Genomic DNA, 7,796 nt, shown 5'->3' with positions numbered 1-7,796 from the left:
TAACGAGTACACAGGTACACGGGTAAGTAACGAGTACACAGGTACACGGGTAAATAACGAGTACACAGGTACACGGGTAAATAACGAGTACACAGGTAATAAGTAATCTATTTCAAAGCAGGGCCGGTTCTAGGCAGGGGCAAGAGGGGGCAGTGCCCCCTTAAATAAATGTCTTGCCCCCTCAAATCAAAATTTAGAAGTTGAGAAAGCAAATTTTCATATGCTCACATAATTTATACGCTGGCTGCTACGAGTTGACAAAATTATTTGTAGTAGCGGAAAAAACGCCGAAAAAGAGACACACGGTACAGTATTAGCTTTTCTCTATCACTCCACTGTACGTGATATTCACAGGCTGCGCAGCACACACACCCCTCCTCTCAGCGCCCAGTAAACACCCAATCACTGTTGCAGTATGCAAATGAGGCAAGACGTAGCCTGACTGTGTACTGTCAGGTTTCAGCATGAGTATTGACGGAGCTGACGAAATCTTACACGAACCGCCCGCTCGTTTGTCGTCGGGTTCTATACAAACAGTTTATTGCAGCCACAGCTCTGTTCAACACTCTAAGGTTTTGAACCAGGACCAGTTCTGATCCAGATCAGTTCTGCAGTACAGCGGTTCCAGTCCAGTTCGCTGATCGCCGTCCGTTCTTGTGTTCTGGTCTACATGATTGCTGCAGATCTTGGACCGTCCCTCTGTGTCCTCGAGGCCCCTCTTGTCCCCGGATCAGCACCGCCCTGGTTCCCGAAGCTGCGTGTACCAGGCCGACTGGCTCCGGTCAGGTAGTTGGAGGGCGGCGCCGCCTGCAAGCTCCTGCTGCTGCTGCTGCCAGACCAGCAGGGCGTGTCCCGGTACCGCAGCGGCCCAGAACGGTTCGACAGGGCCTTCTCTGCCGGGGGGGGCGACTGACAGGCAGACCCGGGGCCCGGAGCCCGGGACCCGGGACCCGGAGCACCAGGACCCGTGGACCCGGAGCACCAGGACCCGGTGGACCCGGAGCTCCACAGCGGCGGGTCACAGTCCGACATGTCCGCACGTTGAGGAAACCTCCAGGACAGGCCGGGCCGGGTCTGGTCCGGTCTGGACCGCCTCGGGTCCATTTAGTCATGTACCTTGAAGCTCCTCCAGCAGAACCGGGTCAGGTGAGAGAGCGGACCCGGGTTTACTGGACACCGGGTGGACGGGACCCCGGGTCCCCACGGAGAAGCTAACGGCTAATCCTGCTGCTAGCTGTAGTCGCGTCCACACAAAAACCGCACTGACGGTCTAACCGCCGCGCTGACGTCCACTACGTCAAACCGTCACTACGTCAGGCCAGACGTGTGGACGTCATGTCGTCAGAGCATGTAGCTGCTGTTAGCATCGGTTAGCTGCCGCATCCAATAGCAACGCGGTGTGCCGTGAAGCGACCCTGGTAGGTAACACACGACGCTGAGATACAAAGGAGGTCCCCGGGGGCTTGAAGTGATCGAATAAGGGAAAAGTTTAAGTAGCAAAGAGAGTCATAAGGTGATATAAATGTATGCAGGAGAGAAGTAAGTAGGGGGAACAGAGTCTAGGAAGGTAGTAGATAATAGGGTAAAAAGACTATAAGAAAATGGTTTAGCCATAACCAGTAAATAGAGTTAGTAAAGTGGAAAAGATAAATTTTTCACTAGATCCGGCAGAACTAGAAGCGCAGATAAGGGAGAAATATCTCCTGAATGCTATCGCCCATATGGTGTATCCTCATCAAAGGGAGAAGACTATAAGCCTTCTCGTCGGGAGCAAATGGGGATTACAAAGACCCTCCGGAACAGTTTACTAAGTAGCGAATCTTTGACTATAAACTAAAGGTGGAGAAAAGGTAGGAGATTAACATGCGCAGACCTCACAAAGGGATTATAGTAATCAATGCCAAATGAATACTGTGTTCAACGCTATGTTGAAATCAGGGTAAAAGGGGGATACTGGCCACGGGTCTACCTGGGAGAAATACTATTATACCACTCTACCTTGTTTACTCAACCCCTAGCACCTAGTATATTTCTTTGAATTCTCCGCCTCTATCACTGGTTTTAATCCCTCTTCGTTGGATCTATCTACTCCTGGTATACCTCATCGCTCATGTTTTTACTCATTCTATTCACCGATTCATACCCTATTCTAATCTCCCTCCGTGTTGTGTCACTTAATTAACTTAATCGTCACACTGCCCTGAAAATCCTGCTCTGTTCGCTTGCTGTACCTAGCACACCCGTTTTGATCCCGACGCTAATGGCAGCCACAGTTAGTCAGCTGACGTCAGCTGACCGTCGGTGTTTCGCCTGGCCCGGGTCCAGGTCCGGTCCAGTTTAGCAGCAGATGATATTCTATATTGTGAAAGGGGCACAGCCTAACACTGAGCTACATTTCCCAGAATTGCACCTGGACAGTGTCCTGAGCTAATGTTAGCTTATATTATACAGTTAGCTACATAGCATTAGCCTCAAACGAGCTGGATCCTTGTGTAGCTGTGTTAGCTCTGTTAATCCGGTTAGCTCTGTTAGCCATGTTAGCTCTGTTAGCCGTGTTTAGCTCCTGTTAGCCCTGTTAGCTGTGTTAGCCGTGTTAGCTCTGTTAGCTGTGTTAGTTCTGTTAGCTGTGTTAGCTCTGTTAGTCCTGTTAGCCTCTGTGTAGCTGGTTAGCTTGTTCATCCTGTTAGCTCTGTTAGCCGTGTTTAGCTCTAGTTTCAGCTCTGTTAGCCATTGTTAGCTCTGTTAGCTTTTAGCTTCCTTATCAAACCTGTTCTGCTGAGCCTGGTTGTGTTAGCATGCTAACGGCACAAGATTCAGTTGCCAGCAGCTAATTAGCGGTTAGCCACATCAGCTGAAAACGGTTAGTCTCTCACGTGTTTTGGGTTAGCTTAGCTTAGCATGGATTGTGTTACTGTCTTGGGCTCCAACATATGATTCATGGGAAATGTATTTCTCCTCATACCTAAAATTCTGATGCAACCTGAATGCACCCAAGAGCTAATGAACTGACCTCCTGTGCGTGTGCGTGTGTGTGTGTGTGGGTGTGTGTGTGTGTGTGTGATGTTTGTTGGTGTGGTGGTGTGTGTGTGTGTGGGTGGTGTGTGTTTTGGTGGGTTGTGTGTGTGTGTGTGGTGTTCAGTGTTTTTTTCCAGCCTCTCTCTGAACAGTTTGACAGCAGAAGAAGGCCAGCTGGTTTATTTATAGGTCTCCGAGTACCTCAGAGTCTCAGTTCTGATCCGCCTCAGTCCTGCACACAGTTCACCTCATCAGAACCCCACCATGCCCGGCAACCAGGCCCGGTGCCGGACCAGAGGACCGGGACAAGGTCCTGAAACCGGCCGAGTTTCTGTCCCTGAACCAGCCCCACGCAGGGAGACGGGCCCGGGGAGGGGAGAGGGGACCGAGGTCCGAGGAGAACCGCCAGACAGGCAGAGTCACAGGAGGACGCCGTGAGGTAAGACCGCCATGACAATCATCACAGCTGACGTCCAGACCCTGATCCTGGACCCCGGTCCTGATCCTGGACCCGGTCTGATCCTGGTGATCTGATTCTGACATCTGCTAGCTCCACTGCTAACAGAAGTGCTAACTCATAATGATAGTTGATTGAAGTTGGAGCCTAACATTAGACTTCCTGCTTACATCCCCCAAACATCTGGGAGTTAGCTGTAGTCCTGTAAACAATAATAAAAAGTGACTTTATGCTAATAAGGGGGCGGTCCTAACTCCGTCTGAAGTGTGATTGGTTAACTGTAGGATCCTGTGAACATATAATGCTGTCACGCGGTTAGTCTCTGTACTGGACCCGGTTCTGACCCATGTGGTCCTGGTGTGTCCTGGACCCAGTCTGACCCATATGGTCCTGGGTGTCCTGGACCCAGTCTGACCCATGTGGTCCTGGTGTGTCCTCAGGGGGTCGAGGGACTCGTCAGAGGCTCGGCTGAACGTGAAGGAGCCGTCCCGTTGGCCGGAGCAAGAGGACTGCATGCAGCTAACCCGTCTGTTTCGAGGCATCGCCATCAACTCGCTGCTCGCCATCGACATCAGCCTGTCCAAGCGTTTGGGCTGTGTGCCCGGCGTGCAGGCCGCCGCCCCGCTGCGCTCCTGGTCAGCCTGCTCGCCCTCAGCGGACACGCACTGCCCTGGATCTTGGCACCGCCTCCTGCTGTGGAGGAGCAGCACGCTGGCCGGGCAGGAGGTCCTCGTCAACCTGCGCTGGGTCAGAACCCAGACCTCGGTCGTCCTGTCCTCTCATGGACCTGTATGTCTGTCTGTCTCTCTATCTCTGTCTTCTCTCTCGCTCTCTCTCTTCTGTCCCTCATGGGTAACTTCGCTCTCTCTCTCTTCTTCTTCTGTCTCTCTCGTCTCTCTCTGGTCTCTCTCGGTACCTGTCTCTCTCTCTCTCTCTCTTCTCTCTCTCTGCTCTCTGTTGCTCTCTCTCTCTCTCATTGGTACCTGTCTCATCCTCTCTCTCTCTCTCTCATTGTCTCTCTCTCTCCTCTCATGGACCTCTCTCTACTCTCTCTGTATCTCATGGTACCTGTCTCTCTCTCTCCTCTCTCTCTCTCTTGTTCTCTCTCTCTCTGTCTCTCATGGTTACCTGTCTCTCTCTCTCTCTGTCTCTCATGGTACCGTCTCTCTCTCAGCTCTGAATCCTGGACTGTGCGGTGCAGGGCATGCAGAAGTTGGTCAAGCGGGCAAAGGACCCATGGGAACTTCCCCCGGGGTTTCCCTGGCTACGTTGCCATGGATAAGTATTCTTTCCAGCAGCCCCACGCCAGCCCGAAAGCTGTCATTGGTGTCCAGTTTCTGCTGAATCACCTGGTCCTAGCGGTCAGTCCTCCACTTCACATTCAGTTTCGTGTTAGCTTGTGGTTATCATGTTGTTAGCGTGTTGTTAGCATGTTGTTAGGCATGTGGTTAGCATGTTGTTAGCGTGTGTTAGCGTGTTGTTAGCATGTTTTGTTGTTAGCGTGTTGTTACCGTGTTGTGGTTAGCGTTGTTGTTGTTAGCGTGTTTGTTAGGCATGTGGTTAGCATGTTGTTAACATGTTATGTTCGCGTGTCGGTTAGCATGTTGTTAGCGTGTTTGTTAACAGTTTGTTACGTGTGGTTAGCCGTGTTGTCCAGCGTTTGTTGTTAGCATGTGGTTAACTGTTGTTCGCGTGTGGTTCGCATGTTGTTAGCTTTGTGTTTGGCATGTTGTTAAACATGTGTTAGAGTGTGGTTAGCGGTGTTTTTAACATGTTGTTAGCGTGTTTTTAACGTTGTTAGCAGTTTTAGCGTTGTTGTTGTGGTTTAAGCATGTTGTTAGTGTGGTTAGCGTGTTGTTAGCCCGTGGTTAGGTGTTGTTAACATGTGTTTGTTAGCATTGGTTGTTAGGGTACTCGTTGGTTAGCGTCACGTCAAATGTGGTTAAGCGTGTCTCCACCAACACACCGTGCCTCCCACACAACCGCCGTCACGAACGCACACACCCTGTGTTTTAGCGGTGGTAAGCATGTTTGTTAGCGTGTGGTTAGCGTCCACCCACCACCCCACCCTGTTTTAACATGTTGTTAGCGTGTTGTTAGGTGTTGTTAACATGTTGTTTAGCGTGTGGTAGCGTGTGGTTAGCATGTTGTTAGCATGTTGTTCGCAGTTGTTAAGCCACTGGTTAGGTGTTGTTGATGTGGTTTAGCGTGTTGTTAACATGTTGTAGCGTGTTGTTAGTGTGTGGTTAGCGTGTTGTTAACAGTTGTTAAACATGTTGTTAGCGTGTTGTAGTGTGTGGTTTAGCGTTGTTGTTAAACATGTGTTAACGTGTTGTTAGCGTTTGTGTTAACATGTGTTTAGCGTGTGTGGTTAGCATTGTTGTTAGGGTGGTTCGCTAGCTGTTGTTACAGCCACGTGGTTAGCGTGTTTGTTAGGATGTGGGTTGCGTGTTTTAACATGTTGTTAGCCGTTTTAGTGTGTGGGTTTAGTGTTGTTAACATGTTGTTAACGTTTGTTGTTAGCGTTTTGTTAACCTGTGTTTATCTGTGGTTAGGCCTTGTTGTTAGCGTGTTGTTAACATGGTTTCGCGTTGTGGTTCTTCTTTGTGGTTAGCTGTTGTAGCGTGTGTTAGCGTTTGTTGGTTAGCATGTTGTTTCGCCTGTTGTTAGCACGTGGTTAGCGTGTTGTTAGCCTGTGGTTTAGCGTGTTGTACCATGTGTTAGCGTGTTGTTGTTAGTGTGTGGTTCGCGTGTTGTTAACTGTTGTTCCCGTGTTGTTAGCGTGTTTGTTCCCATGTTGTTTAGCGTTGTGGTTAGCATGTGTTTCGCGTTGTGGTTTGTGGTTAGCAGTGGTTAGCGTGTTTTCCCCTGTTGTTAGCGTGTTGTTGTTGGTGGTTCGCGTTGGTTGTTACCTGTGTTACCGTGTTGTTAGCGTGTTGTTCCCATGGTGTTCGCGTGTGGTTCGATGTTGTTCGGTGTGGTCGCGTGGTGGTTCGCGTGTTCCACCTGTGTTCGCTGTTGTTACCCTGTTGTTGTTCGCGTTGTGGTCGCGTGTGGTTCGCATGGTTGTTAGCACGTTGTTCGCGTGTTGTTGCCCGTTGTTCGCGTTGTGTGGTTCGCGTTGTTGTTCCCGTGTTGTTCGCGTTTGTTACCCCCTGTTGTCGGTTTTGTCCATGTTGTTCGGTGTTGTTAGCGTGTTGTTACCCCTGTGTTAGCGCTTTTTTGTGGTTTGTGGTTAGCATGTTCTTCGCGGGTGGTTCCGCGTGTTGTTCCCGTTTTGGGTTAGCCTGTTTGTTCGCCTGTGGTCGCCTGTTGTTCGCCGTGGTTCGCGTGTTTTGTTCGCCCGTGGTTCGGTTTTGTTCCCTGTGGTTCGCATGTTGTTCGCATGTTGTTAGCATGTGCGGTTCAGCGTGTTGTTAGCACGGGTTAGCTGTGGGGGTGGGTTGTGTGTTGTTTAGCATGTTGTTAAGCGTGTTGTTAGCATTGTGGGGGTAGCGTGTTGTGTTGTTAGCGTGTGTGGGTAGCGGTTGTTGTTAGATGTTGCTCGCGTCTACCCTTCCCTCCCAGGTGCCATGAGGATTCCTGCTTTACCTGTGGGGCCTTCCTGGTGGGCGTTCTTTTTTCTTTTTTGTCCGGGTTGCTGCTGGTAAAACACCACCTCGTCAGACCGTGGCGCTGTGGCTTCGCTCTCGGCTTCCTCCCACGTCAGTCTGGTGGAGTCCGTTTTGGCTCGGACTCGTCCACCTGCCCGACGCTGATCTCCATCGGGACGCTGCTGCTGGTACCCCGCTGGTTTAAATGGACCCGGTATGAACCGTTCTTGCCGTGCAATGAGACGTTGGACCGGCCAGTCCGTCGAGGATTCAAAGATGGAAATGTTGCCAATGTGTTTAGCGTCTAGAGCTAATCGTTAGCAAACGCTGCTAACAGCTGCCTGTGCTTTCAGGGGACGTGCCAATACACATGTGTCTGTGTGTGTGTGTGTGTCTGTGTGGTTTGTGTGTGTGTGGTGTGTGTGGTGTGTTGTGTGTGTGTCTGTGTGTGTGTGTTTTCTAAATGTGTGTTTTGTGTCCTCAGGGTTTTTTTTTTTTCTCGCTGAGCAAAATGAAAAAAAAAGGTTTCGTTTGTAAAAGAAATATTGTAAATAAACTTTTTTTTTTTAAATTTTAATTTTTTCAATCAACGATCAAAACACAAAATTTGACGTGAAAACAAAATTCAAGTCTGCAGTTATAAAATAAGTTTTTAAAATTTTAAAAATGTGTTTAATTACGTTTGAACATGTAATGGGAATAATTATGAAAGTCCGGAATTCGAAGTTTTG

The sequence above is a fragment of the Larimichthys crocea genome, chromosome XI, assembly GCF_000972845.2.
Source record: "Larimichthys crocea isolate SSNF chromosome XI, L_crocea_2.0, whole genome shotgun sequence".
NCBI classification, from domain to species: domain Eukaryota; kingdom Metazoa; phylum Chordata; class Actinopteri; family Sciaenidae; genus Larimichthys; species Larimichthys crocea.
This window is presented reverse-complemented; position numbering follows the sequence as displayed.